We start from the raw sequence: 14,850 nt of genomic DNA, 5'->3' as shown, positions 1-14,850 counted from the left end.
TGAACAGCCTTATTCAATTGGTATCTTTGCATTTCTCACCAGCAGGCTGTTTATTGCTTGCTTACACACATACACACAAGAACCCTACCTTGCAAGAACTTCCATTTCTATCTTTATTTCTAAGATCTCTCCTCCATGAAACACAGCTCCTCCTGGCAATAAAAGCATCCAGTTATCCTCACCTTAAAAAATATTGATGAATCCTGAAGAAGCAGTTCCTGTGTCCGTCAAACCAGACAGCTGAGATGCAACTGAGAACTGTGCCTCATAGCTCTCTGGTTTTATCTGCAATTCAGATAATGCAAGATGAGCATTAGCCAGACAAATGGTGGACTCCTCAACATATTCATTTACCTTGCACCAGCTATTTAGCAGGCAATATTTCCTAATTTACTGCACTACAAAGAAAATGCAGCACCCATTTATCAGTCTATTATCAAGAATGGCCTCTTTCTTAACATATTATACATTGCTTTGCTCAATTAAAGCAAACAAGGAAGGTCTTCTTCGCATACTGCATGTAGATCCATCACTGCTTTGGTTATTACTTGCTGAATATAATAGTATTTCTACAGTATTAATAAACACTTCTTAAATAAAAAGATCTCTTAAAAATGGATGCTGTTCCCTCAGAAAGAAAAAGATAAAATCTCAGCAATGCTTTGTATCTGCCTGGAGCAGCAATCCCAGCCTTTGGTGACCTCTGCACAAACAGACCAAGCCAATTACACACTGTGACAGCAGGCTTTCCCCTCCTGCATCAGCTCCTGGTTGTTGGCTGAGAGAAACATCGAAAGGTCATGCAACAAATATCCACGTTACCACACACTCCAGGCTACAGACAACCGACCTAGAGGTTTAATCAAGATTTAGATCAAATTGTGCAAGGTGTTTTGGAAACATCGATCTTATTGAGTTGTTACAGGATGTAAATCCCAAGCACATTCCCATTTAACCTAAGAAAATCACTACATGGGAACACAGCTCAACCCTTTCCACTGCTTCCCTTTGTTTACCATAGTCTTCATGAGTAGATAAGTAGCAATCCAGGAGTGGGTATCCCCACCTCATCCTTCAGCATATTACACCTAGAACATCCCCAGAGTCCTCTTGGGAATGTAAAACTAGCCCATGGGGTAGATGGACATTTTTACAACTCTTCTAACAGGTGACAAATATAACATCATCAGCTTGTTGGAACCCAACAGACAGAACAAGGCAGTGTGCAGCTTCTTGGCTTGCCTTAAGCCACCCAGAATGTTCTAAAGAGCATTTTCTGGTTGAGTAATGCCAGGTTATTGAGCAATAACCATGTGGTTATAAGGACTCTTTCTCTGCTGGGCATCCTAAAGGACCTTACATTTACTGCCCTTTTTAGGAAGACAAACATGCAGCAAGGGATTATGATTGGGGAATGAGTGTCTTCTAAGCACAGGTGCTTTCAGCTGTGAGCCTCTTCCATTCCAGAAGAAATTTAAGGTTTCTAAATTTCAGAGATGCACTTAGGTCTATATTTCAGTGCTCACATTCTCAACATCCATCTTCACTGTTGAGCACTGCTAAGAGCAACTAAAACCCAAGTGATTCCCCACTGGGAGAAAGGAATACAGGAGCATATTCTTAGACAGCCTGAAGCCTCACACTGCCTCTCCCAAGCTATAAGATCTACGAAATCAGTTCATCCTACATGTACCACAACCACAAGGGACCAGTGAGTCCAAATCCCATCTGCTACCCAAATGGGGAAGTTATTCCCTCCTTATGAAATGTTTACAGGGAGAAAAACAACCTCAACCACCCAGGTCACCCCAGTGCTTTGAGTCTTCTCCAATCTGTTCCACCTACACTTATGAGCTTTCCCAAGCTAGACTCAGAGAGGAAAAATCCACCTGGAAAGCAAATGTTGTACAAAGCATCCCTCTAAAAGCATCCTGGGATGAGAGTGCCTGAGGGTGATGCTGTCCACCTGTGCTCACCACCAAGGATCTGGAGCACCAAGCCCAGTGTATGATATGCCAGGTGGCAGGCATAGTAAAATTCAATGAGAAAGGAAGGGAAGATGGCAGAAACACGTGCCAAAACCTCAGTGGCAAGAGGTGGACAGTCATAATGGATTTCAACCCCTATACATTAACAAAGACATAACGATGAAAATGTCAAAGGCCATCTATCCTTCGGTTCTACCTTCTTGGGATCAAGAAGGTGACATTCTTTTCTAAAACCCACAGCTAAGGTGGCAATTTAAGTGATATACATAAGGTTTCCTTCCTCCCACCACTCTTCTTTTTCATCTGAAGCACTCAGCCACAAACAGGACTAATTTATGCATGCACTAATAGAGGAATTGCTGATGACTGTTTAGGTGAAATTAATTTCAGGATTAAGGCCAGAGAGAGGAAACTGATGGAAGAAATCCTTTATGATTGAGTGATGAGGTTGTAGTTCTATGAGTAATTGTGAGTTACGTGCCCAGCACCTTGGGCGTGGATGACACTCATTCCTTCCCTCCCTTTCCAAATGGAAAATGTCATCCGAGCACACAAACACAATGTTTATTTAGAAATAAAAAAATAATTTAAAAAAAAATGAGTTGGAGGCACAGATTTCTGCTTGCTTGTATGATGCCCATTACAGCTGCTGTCTAGAGGAGTTTGCCTGGTGGGTTTTCCAAGAGCATCCCTGAGCTACAACACAAACTATGCCTGTCAGATGTTCACCATCCCCCTGAAACCTAAATAGCCTCTGGGGTGGAAACCAGGACAGTGCCAAGATAAATCAGTTATCAAAACCACTGCCTTGTACACCTGTATTACTAACACTGTCCTTGATTAGGAAAGCAGGAGAGATTTGAGGTATTCGCTTCAAACCACGTTACCTCCCTGATCCTCATTTCTACCCTGACCATTTCCCTGTACATTTATCTTCACAACACACCCATGATGCTGTTAAAGGTCAATATTCACATCCCACAAGTAAGCTATCACCAGAGTTGCAACAGAAAGGTTATGAGATGCAGAAAAATCAGCCCAGGCTTCCTTGTTCTAACATTCACATCCTCGGTGCTGAGCCAGCTCTTGTTTTCATGCACAGTCCTGAACGCATTGCAAGGACCAGCTGTCTGCAGTGATGCCCCATTCCTTCCAGCCTGAAAGTCAACTGCAACCAGCTTCCCCTTTTGAGCAACAAAACACTTGCACAAAGAGGTTACGTGATGTTTTAACGTTCACAAAACTCAGCTGCATGGAAACTGGAGGGGAGGAAGAAAGGCCCTTTTCTGAAGATATCTTGACTCCATCTGGACCCATCACCTTCCATTACTCAATTGCCCTTGTGGGAATTCTCCATGCCTTCCCCTATGCCATGCTCAGGACTAAGATGTGAAAATAACTTACGACAGTTCCTGCTGGCATGACATCGACTCTCTCCTAGAGGATGAATTAGCAGATGGGTCCATAGGAAGATGGCTGTACAAGAGAGCTGGACAACTGGAGTCTTTCCAATTCAGTAACTACAGCCCAAAAGACCAAAGATACAAAGATCCTTCAGGGTCAGAACCTCTTTCCAAGGGTAAAAATGGCGTCAAGGAAGATATCTGCTGCCTGTTGCATGTGGTTTTGAAAGGGTGGGCAGGCTAATTGATGTCTGCACGGGTGGTTTTACTATTCCCTGAAGTCTTGCTTTGCTTGTTTATTCCCCAGTCAACCCACTGTATTACTCCAGCTAAATAACCAAAATACCAAGGAGCTTTCGAAGTGAATATGATGCGCTCACAAGAGTCTTCCATCATGCAGAACTAAAATTAAAACGTACACTTGGCCTCGCCTCATTCCCTGATATTCATCGTGCGGAAACTTCGCTGCGTCATGTCAAGAGATTCCCAACAGCAGAAAGAGCAAACGGAAAGCTGCAAGCACAGCAGAACTGCTCTGCCAATAGCAGATTTTGATGCAAGGTCCAAGCTCCACTACCATACACCCATCCTAGCAGAACAGCTGACAAACTCATTGATGGAGTTAAAAGCCTTTCTAGATATATTCATTTCAAGCTACACATGTTGAAAGATTTCATCTATGGAACTCTAGATTTGCCTCAAGTGCAGTGCTAGAGAGGTACCCTACTCAGCATCGGTGGTTGGCGTCTCTTAAATGCATGGATATTTATGAAGTATACTGCAATGGAAAGGCTTCAAAGCTGGATGATAGCCATCCCAGGCTCAACCTAAGTGCATGCCCATGGTGCCTATGGTACATCCAGACTTAGGACTGCTCCACTCCAGCAGAGATGAGCAAATCTGTAAGAGACTATTGGGATAACACTCAAGACAGTCACTGCTCTATTGTGAAAACATCATTAAGCAGTCAGGCACCACCACGGCAAGTGAAGTCATTTCCAAGCTCTTGATGCAATCCCTAACAGTATTCATTACTATTAATCTATTATCATTATTGTTAACAAACGACCTCTTTCTCCATGTGCGCGACAAATTTCTCTGCGTCTCTTTACATCAGGACCACAGAAAGTAAACTGTGACCATCTTAGACACTGCCTGGCTTAGCAAACACAGCTGCCTGCACTTAGGATGCATATTTTGGGGTTGAAATTGAGATGCAAACTGCTGCTAAAATAACCACAATGGAGGAGTGGTTGCTTTTACTTCTGAAATAGGGAGACACTTTCTGTTTCTTCCCTCTCTGTCTTCCAGCTGACTTTTCCAGCCTATAGAAGGAAACAGGAATTGCAAAACTGTGAGGATCATCTTCTTCCCATCACAAAAATGCAGATGTGTGTCCCATTGCAGCTGGGTGAGCCACCAGTATTAAGCTAACCCCACCAGAACAGCTCTGTGAGACATGCCTATAGGAAAATGAAGCAGGAGGATCAAGAACTAGAAAGCAAAATTACAGTGCTGTCCTGGCTGTGATGAATGGGTGTTTTCCTCTACTCCATCATAGAATCCAATGGAGCATCCAAGGAGCCACCACGCCAAACTCAAGGGCCATCATTGTGTTTGCAGTGCATGTTGTGGGAGGGGAAATGAGAAGCCTGACATCTGCTGCATGCAATCAGGTTCGAATAATCAATGTGGTCAGGAAACTAAAATCACATCAACCAAGAAAGTGAAGATAATACTCCCTTAGTGATGCCACAATAGTCTGTATAAGGCGTAGGCTCACAGCATACTTAGTGTGCTGTTGAAACATATCAGCAAGGATCATGCACAGAGGCACCAGAAGACAATTTTTCTGGTGCAGGCAGTCAGATCAATACAACAAGAGGTAATAGCTTTAAATTGGGACAGGTAAGGTTCAAGTTGAGTATAGGGAAAAATCACATTACCACCTCCAAGCCTTTTTAAGACTTGCAGAAGAATCATAGAGCTGGAAGACTTTGCCAAGGAGGAACATCTCTTCCCCAGAAGGCATGAAACACGGCTATAGCTCCACAAGAGCACTGGATAATAACAGCAACAACAATAATACATAAACTCTAGTCTTATACTTAAATTAACTCTAGGTATGTTTCTAATTTCAACCTTTTGTGTTCACCTTTGAGGCTGGAAGAACCCACAAGTTCACGAAAGGTTCTGGGGTGTAGATCCACTACAAGATGAATCTCTCGATCGCTACTAGATGATCTTAAAGGTCCCTTCCAACCCAGACCATTCTATAATTCTATGATATGGCTTCATTTCTAAGCTTTGTTAGCCAAAATTCTTAAAATTGGGGCAGAAAAGAGGGAGAAGATGACGCAGCTCTCTGCAAGCAGCTTTGGGATGTGAAAGGCATTTGTTTCTATTGCTCACATTTCAGATCCAAACTGAGAGGCTGACAAAATCTGTGGAAGTACCTTGAAACACCTCCTCGTCACAACTGCTCTTTGCAGAGGAGAAGGAGCTTAAAACTGGCATTTATTTGGTAGAGACTGCTGGATAACTGGCCATCTTCCACAGGAAAATAATAATAAAAAAAAAAAACAAAAACCAGTCATCCTTAATTCTGTGCTTTTATTTTCTATTAAATGACATACACACACACACCCCCCAGAAACAAACAAAACACCCAGATTTATTAACTGATTCCTCTGGATCCACCCCATAAATCCCCAGTGATTTCAGAGCATCTTTAGGTGGTACCAAAGAACATGACAGCATTTTTCCAGGAGAAATACAGGAGCTTTTAGCTTCTACCTATTGATTTTTTTTAACAACATGGAGCAGGAATTCAAGACTCATCAGTTGATCAGTTGTATTCTAAAGGAAAGAATGAGGTGGAGATCAACCTGCATACAGGTTTCAAGGCACCTGACTCAAGCCAATGTGCCCAGGTCTTCGCTTCCTATCCTAAATCTATCAGAAAGGTGCCGAACTCTGTCAAATGCTTTGAGATCTCTTGCTGTGCTACACAGTGTGAGTACCTTGAGTGCACGTAATGCAAAGCAAACCACTACAGGGAGCTAACGGCGCAGCCTATGTGAAAATAGACAGAAATCCCCACCAAAAAACATCTAAGTCGTCATGACAGAAAAATAAATCCCAGCAGATTGTTGCTAGCATTATATGAATCATCATGTTGTTATAGCAACTTCGTATCTGCATCGAATCTAAAAACCAAGCACAGCTGAAATAATGTAACAGCATTAAGTAAAAATGATATATAACGAGATAAAAATGGATCGGCTCGATCTCTGAGGAGCACCCACACTTATTTCTCACCCTCTTCCCTCCCTTTGAAAACATTGCTTTCCTGTATTTAAACAAAGATAAGAGACTCGGAGCTTATGGAGGAGAAGCAGAGCACTAACAAGCTTTAGAAATTCGATAAGAATTCTCAAAATGAATAAAAAAAAACCTTTAAATTAAACCCAATGCAACTCTCAGTGATGACCACCAGAACCACCCTCCAAAGTACTGCAGAATCCACTGCTTCAAATACTAATGCACCCTTGCCATTTCTGCCTGTTCAGGAGCACTAAGCACAGAGATCCTGAGCAAAACTGAAGCAAGAAAGGAGATGCATAAGGTGTATTTCTTAAGAACTGTGAGTGTATGTGGTTATTTTATTCTAAGAAGTGCAAAGCATCACCAAGGTGTCTGCTTCTGCAGTTTGCATGCAGCACCTCACCATCAAGGCTTCGCAAGCATCTAAGAAACCACCCTTTTGTCCCAATTAGTGCCAGAGATGCAAAGGAAGCACCACAGGGTGCTGATCTGCTCCTCCTCCCTAAGGATGCTGCCATAGTCTCCGAGGTTTGAAAAGGGAGACAAAAACAAAAAAGAAAAGAGAAAGAAAGAAGGGTAATAGCTGGGAGATTTGCAAATTTGGCTCTTGAGGATTCAAGCAAATTAAAAACAAACAAAAACAACCCCGCAGCTCCAGTCCCAACAAAGTCCCATTAGTCTCAACAAGCGCGCTAAAACATTTCCTGTAACTCAATTAATTAAAAGCTAATAAAAAGAAACAGTCTAACTACTTCTTTCAGAGTTCATGACAGCAAAAGCATCGCTCTGGCCCAGACAGAAGAACTGTTTTCTTTCTTCTTCTTTATATATATATATATATATATATTTTTTTTTTTTAATGCATTTATTCATTAAAGTTCCCTCGTAGGCTGTGTAATGAGTCACTTCTCCCTGCTTCTCCAGATAGTGCAAAGGATTCGAGAGTTGGGGGGATTTAAACAGCACTGAGGCACTTGCAAAGCCTATTGGAAAAGCTTGCAGTGGAGCCACAGCTCGAAAATCCCTCTTAGATGTATGGACTCCAAAACCTCTTCGTTATCACCATAGCTATGCCAGAGCTTGAGCCTGGTTGTTAATTCGCTTGCATTCAGCACAAAAAAACTGCTTCCTCTCCTCTACCCAAAAATAACTCATCAAGCTTGTTTTCCTCCCAAGAAGAGTTTGGGAGGAGAAATACAGAGCTCTGAGAGAGAGCAGGATGGATGCTACTCCTGCCATGGATGTAGTAGCTAAGAATGTGATGGAACTACTTCTGCACCAGTGAAATAAGGAAGGAGAGATCACAGAAGATGGTATTATCAACAGCTTGAAGCATTTTGCTTCTTACCCTTGAAGTCAGCAGCTGCGAGTCCCAAAGATGCATGAAGGTGGTTGGGAAGAAGGGTGCAAGCAGCTATTCTGCACATAGTATCCTGGTGGGAAGAGTCCATCAGATCAATATCATTATGCTAAAAGAGCCCCAGAGAGAAACTCTCCATCATCACTAAATGGTGATGGAGTGTGCCCAAGCTATAACATCGTAGCCTGGTTCTACTGTTGCTCTCAGGCACCCCTAAACCTTCCAGGACTTCCAAACTAGAGCACCTTCCACTGCTCCAAGTCAAAAGGAAGCTTTGAAGAAGGTGTGATACCACTCTGGGGAGAGGCTGGACAATAGGAAAGAACAAGTAATTGCCAAAATAGAGCAACCTGAGATCAGCTCCACTATCAGCATATGGCTTTCCATTAATGGTTCAGTCTTATCCATATCTTGTGGTGGAGGACCTGGAATTGCTGTGTTGATGGTCATAATCATCTGTCACAGTAGAGATCTTCCACCTTGCCCAGAATTATACAACAGCTTAGGTTGAAAAGGACATTTAAGATCATCTTACTTTCAAGCCCCCCAGCTGTGGGCAGAGCTGTCACCCATCAGATAGACTGTCCAAGGCCCCATCCAACTGAGCTTGAGCACCCCCAGAGCTGGAGCATCCATTGCTTCTCTGGGCAGACAGATCCAGGGCCTCACCATCCTCTGAGTAAAGAATTTCTTCCTAACACCTAACCCGAATTCTTCCTCTTTTACTCTAAAGCCATTTCCCCTTGTCCTATTTCTATTAAGATGGTGTAATTATGTCAGCCCAACCCCAAGGAACAAGAAACAACATGGAGTCTTTCCCTTTCCTAGCATTTATTCTAGCTGGGGGAAAGAAAAAACAGGAGAAAAGAAAAACACAAAACATACAGCCTGAATAAACAAACTGAAAACAGAACCTATGAAAACAGGAAAACTTCGTTTTAATTATTTTTTTGCTTCCACCTAGACTCCTTCCGAAGGGTTCACATGCCAATCTAATAATAAAACTGTCATAAGGGTGATGTGATTTTAGTTCTCAAGCTGAAGGTTGCTAAGGGAGGCTGTTCCCAGCAGCAGCAGCACTGCACAGCATTTGTAAAAAGCCTTTGCAGCACCAGACACTGATTTTTGAGTAGGAAGAATATCACAGTTTTCTTGAAAAGCCCCAGAAAAAGCTGCAGTCCTGGAAAGAGGTGGAAAAAAAAATAAAAAAACAAGAAAAAGGGCAATAATTTAGAAACCTGTAGAAGTATGGATGCAGAAAAGTAGAGATTTGGGTATGCCATCAGGTAACATCCAACCCTGCAAGCTCGTGTGCATCAGCTGAGCTTCATTTGCTGTATTTGCTCAGACGTGGGAGAAGTTAAAGACGATGCAGTGATCTCACAAAGAGCAGAAATAGGAACAGTTATTGTAATGCCTTTACAGCAGTGCATTCAGCTGTAGGAAATATGGTGCGTCTAAATCCTGAGTTTGCCATAAAAATGAAGCATCGCTTCCCAAGTGGCTTACCTGGCACGGGACAAGCTTTTTAGAATAAATAAGGTATACATACAGGGAGTTGCACAAAGCTGGTCAAATACAAATAACACCCCTAAAAGCAGCAAACAAGCAAACATAGCAGATACTTTCTGTATAAAATGGTGAGATTTAGGAACCTGTTACAACCCGCAGGATTTACAGGGAGGAAATACAATAAGGAGGTTTACCAAGGACTTAACGCAAGGACATAGCCATGAAGGAGCAGGAGAGGGAGATGGAATAGCTATTTACCTTTACACACTGCGCTGAAGATTATTGAATACAGATTTATAAAAGGCTTAATTCATGTAGTCAATGCTTCCAGCCGTTAGGTGCTTTAATTCTTTGCAGGTTAAGCAAAGCAGAGTGGGTAGATGAGATATATGGATAGAGGTGAATAATTAGGGAGAAAACAAGCTGCTATTCTGTAGGCCTGTGTCTATATGGGGTTATGTCAATACAGATATACAACTGCATTATTTAAAGGAGAATCCAATATATTAATGATGACAAAAATAAGGTGAAGACTAGCAAATGGTCCCCAACACACAGAAGAAGACAGAGGCAAAAGCTGCCATACCTTGATTCTGCACGGGTTTCTGGCCTCCACATCCCCACTTCTAGCTTGATCATCATTTAACATGCTTACCATCACTTAGAGAATCACAAAACCATTAAGGTTGGAAAAGGCCATTAAGATCTCCTAGTCCAATCATCAAACCACCCTTACCATACTCACTAATCCACATCACTTGGTGCCATATATACCCTTTTCTTGATCACCTCCAAGGATGGTGACTCCACCTTTGCAGGTAACTTCCCTTTGGCCAGTTCCTGGGCAGTCTAATGGCTGGCAATCCTACCCAAAGCAAGGATGTTGGAACCAGATGATACCTTCCAACTCAAGCCATTCTATGATTCTATGTTTTAGAAAACATGTTGTAAATAAAGAGGGAAATAAAAAACCAACATGGTTATTTACATATTCCCTGCTTAACCATTGAGGCTGCTTCACACATACTACCAATGAGCTCTGCTCCAGTACTGGACCACCTTTTCTATTGCAAACTGACAATGGGATACGCTATTTTAACAAAAATACAGCCAATTACAGTGGAACCAATAAACCAGAAAGCCAAATCCTTTGTGGCTTTCTGTTTGTAAGGTTTTCAGGGTATGTCTCCAAAGCACAACAGTTTCTCTCAGTTCTACCCAAGCAAGTCGTAGTAATTAACTCTCCTGCAGAACACGCTCATCAGGGTCCAGGGCTCAGGTGCTTCATTCAGAGTAAAGGATGGAACTGATGGGGTTAAGCCAAGACCATAAAGGCTGGGAAATGGCAAAACAAATTTAATTTACTGCTGCTCCACTTCAGGCAATTCCCCTGTTGCTACTTTAACTCGTCAATGAAGAAAAAACAGCAGTATTATGTGTGTATATATATATGCATACTTTTTTTTTAAACTACGCTACGCTGTTGTAGCTGTACAAAAATAAACTTTTTCACTGCAAAAAGACACAAGACCCAGGTATTACCTTACAAGGTCTCATAAGATCAAGGAGACAGTTTTTAAAGGCTATCAGAACACCAGTGGCATCAGCACCAACATTAGCCAAGAAAAGTCAGTACCCAGTTTCTACCATGGAAAGACTTTTCTCCCTCTTCAGCTATGAAGATAAGTCTTATTTTCTAAGGTACACTACTGACATGCTGTCTATGTGGCTGATGGAAATCTGGCTGATGACAAAGGATTATTCAGATCAGCATAGCATCTGCTTTACATGGAAAACAGGGTAACCAAGATGTGCTGAAAACAACCTGGTGTATAGCTAGGAATCAAAGAAAACTGTGCAGAACAGATTGATACTCACAAAGACATTAGGCAACACCCTCTAAGCTGCTCAGCACAGCCAGCTTCACTGAGATGCTGTTTCTTTAGTAATACCAGGAGCCCATGGGCAAGATTTCATCCAGGCAGGTTTGCATTCATCATTTTCTGTGATGCTAACGCTTTCAGATTAAATTTAAACCACAGAGGAATTTATACATGGGTGCAACCTTAAAACTTGAGGAGGGAAACCACTTTGTGTCCATTGTTTAGATGCACAAATGGGATGCTGGAGATGGAAGACTTCAACAGATCCAGCTGAGGTCAGGGACAGCCCATCAACATCTGCACAACCTTTGCATCTCACTGTGCTCCCAACACTCTTCTTTCCCCAGTGCTCCATTAATAAGATCAGGGACATCCTTCCCAGCAGTATCAATGCCTTGTCAGCTAAAATTCAAATCAATCAAGTCCTGGAAGCAGACAAAGCAAATAACTCAATCATGATGATCATTTTCACTTACCCTATTGATACATCAGGTCAACCTTGAAATCTCTATTCACATTATCAGCTTTCACAATATTAAGATAATCACGCAGAAGACTGATTAGAAGTTTCTCTTAATTTCAAAGCATAAGAATTACCACATGGGAACACTTTATCTACTTCATTACCCCTCTTTGACTACGGAGCGTGCTTCCTTCCCCAGAAATTAGGACAAGGAACACTGTGTTGAACAAGAAGCACCACAGCCTTTATTTTACCTAAAGTGTATGGATGATGATCTAATTCCTCATGGTTGATTTGGAAAATGATTGAAAATATCCACCTTAACACCATTCACTTCTCTCAGCTCTGCTTTCATGGGGTCATGTGCAGAATATCTCCATGTCTGCACTTTGTTAGGCTGCAAAGTTCTTGTCCTCACAGCCCACTCTCTGTTGTCCATCCATCTACCGACAGTCTTCAAGTCATAGTCATGGAATCATAGAATGGCCTGGGTTGAAAAGGACCACAAAGATCATCTAGTTTCAAACACCCTGCTATCTGTACGGTCACCAACCACTAGACCAGGCTGCCCAGAGCTACATCCAGCCTGGCTTTGAATGCTTCCAGGGATGGGGCATCCACAACCTCCTTGGACAACCTGTTCCAGTGCATCACCACACTCTGTGTGGAAAAACTTCCATCTAAGATCTAACTTAAACCTCCCCTGTGTTAGTTTAATTCCCCCCATCCTATCACTATCCATCATAAGCAGTCACTGTCACATGAAGTCATATCTCAGAAAATACAACAGAAAAAGAAAAGGAAAAAAGAACTAATTTTTATCATCTTAAAGTCAACCGTTCACCTCCAACTAGCTATTTTTCTTCCTACAACAAATAAAATGCAGCAACATTTTGTTATTTATGGAAATAGATGTTTTCTCCAGCGGGTGCACAGAGGGAAGCAATTTGTATCTAGATTTTAGGTTTATTTAAAGAGAAAGGGGAAAAAAAAAATCTAAGGAGAAACTAATCAAATAGCCCTATTTGGGGAAAAAAAGAACAACAAATATTTTAACTGAAGCTCACCACTCCTGATAGCAACTATCAAGAACGCAGATATAATCATTTATTTATCTCACACGCAGCAAGAAGACTTCTCAAAACAAGAAGAAAAAAATCACAAGGGATGTAGCCCAATGACAATCTTCTCCATTAACTCAAGAACAATGTTCTACTGAATATTTCAAGCGCAATTACACTGTAACAAAATGGCATCATGCCACAAAGTCCTATAAATTATTCTCTCTCAATACTTCCCTTCCAAGCAAATTTGCCAGGAGGCTGAATAAATAAAGTGCTCTGAGATCAAAGGATGAAAGGCGCTGAAGAAACGCTGAGGATCCTTCAAATTACCATGTTTGTTTGAAAGTAGAATAAAATACCTTAGTAGCTGGTGTCACGACTTCCAACTGGGATCTGGCCATTTGGCCAAGCCCACTGCCTGTTATTGGAACTCAGGAATGACTTCTCACTCTAATATATATACATGATAGTCACCTGCAAATAATCGGGAATTACTGTGCCAATGAGATGCTTTCTGCAGAAGAATATAACAGCTATTGTTCTAAACATCAACAGCCCTCTCTCCACGTTGTGACTCCAACACAGCTAATTCTCCTGGCGCTATTTTAGAACTATCAACAGGAGAAAACTCTCCACTGAGTTTCTCTAATGGCAGGGGGGTTGAAACTAAATGATCTTTGAGGTCCTTTCCAACCCAGGCCATTCTATGATTCTACGATGCAGATAAAGCATGGCAAACAGCAGAAAAGCAAGCTGAAAACAGGGTGATACATGAGCTTCAGAAGACTCCAGGTCCCACGGCTATGACAGGGATGCTTCCATCACGAGTCCCAAATGTCTTTCCTCAGGTCATGACTTAAGCATTTAAGGCTCCCAATGCTAATTAACCAACGGCTTGAACATGCAAGTTGACTCTTTCCTCTTAAGCAAATCATTTGTGAAATTTGTTTTCATATTACCAAGAATTAGTAACACCAGTCTCAATAAATGCTAAGTGATGCACCATGGAGAGGAAGTGTTACAACATGCACGCTCCTTTCACAAAATAAAGCTAACAAAAAGGAACCACACGTCACAACTGGCACCTAAACAGTAACTTCGCCCAAGGCTGATACTCACTTTAAAGCAAGAGGACATATAGGAAAGAAGAGAATAAATGAGGGATTATTATAATGTTATTAGGTAAAATTAGCAGTGTGGTCTCATCAGGAACTTGTTCTTTCTAATAGAGAAGAAGATATAAAGAAGTGAAGATACGAGATGTGCGGCAAAATCACTTCCCATCTCTGGTCATGGAGGAAAAGGAATGAGACACCGAAGAGATTAATTCCATTTAGAAAAGAGACTGACACCAAACACAGCAAAGAAACCCTCAGTAAGAAAGTCCAGGGCAGACAGATGTGGAACTTCTTTGTTTCCTCCTGCATATCACCAAGGTCAGTTATCTCTCGTGGGAAAAAAAAAAAAAAAAAAAAAAATAATCAGGGTATTCAAGAGATAAGTGATGTTTTTTAAGTAATTAAACTGTAGTACAGAATGTAAAGAGGAAGAACATAAGCCCCCAAAGGAGAGCGAAGGAGATTTACAAGGCCAGCCAACATCGTCATAACTAAGTTGTAACGCTAATGCTCAAGACAACCTTAATAGTTAACCATTAAGAAACTGGGATAAAAATGTCCCAGTATTTGCCTAGCAGAGCACTACCTTCTCTTCTGCTGAGCAGAACAGACACAATACAAAAGAGAGATTCTGGAGCTAAATGAACCCAATGTGTTACTAGCCAATACCTAGACTGCTTACAATTAAAGGCACCATTAAGCCTTAAGAAGGCCAGATGCTAATCCATGTCA

The 14,850-nt window shown here is 41.7% G+C and overlaps 1 protein-coding gene across 25 annotated transcripts in view; it reads right to left on the bottom strand.

Annotated features, from left to right (window-relative positions):
• TSNARE1 (t-SNARE domain containing 1) overlaps nt 1-14,850 on the bottom strand; it is a 416,856-nt gene that overhangs the window by 380,051 nt on the left and 21,955 nt on the right. For 11 of the 25 annotated variants that reach the window (XM_085536897.1, XM_085536893.1, XM_085536892.1 and 8 more), the window contains one exon: nt 183-285. The exons of the other annotated variants lie outside the window; for them this stretch is intronic. The gene's annotated coding sequence lies outside the window, so the exon portion shown is untranslated. The remainder of the gene's footprint in view (nt 1-182; nt 286-14,850) is intronic. 25 annotated transcript variants of the gene reach the window in all.

The sequence above is a fragment of the Coturnix japonica genome, chromosome 2 (assembly GCF_054131305.1).
Source record: "Coturnix japonica strain WE chromosome 2, WE-NBRP24, whole genome shotgun sequence".
NCBI lineage: Eukaryota > Metazoa > Chordata > Aves > Galliformes > Phasianidae > Coturnix > Coturnix japonica.
The sequence above is the reverse complement of the archived record's forward strand: the minus strand, read 5'-3'. Positions and strand labels throughout refer to the sequence as shown.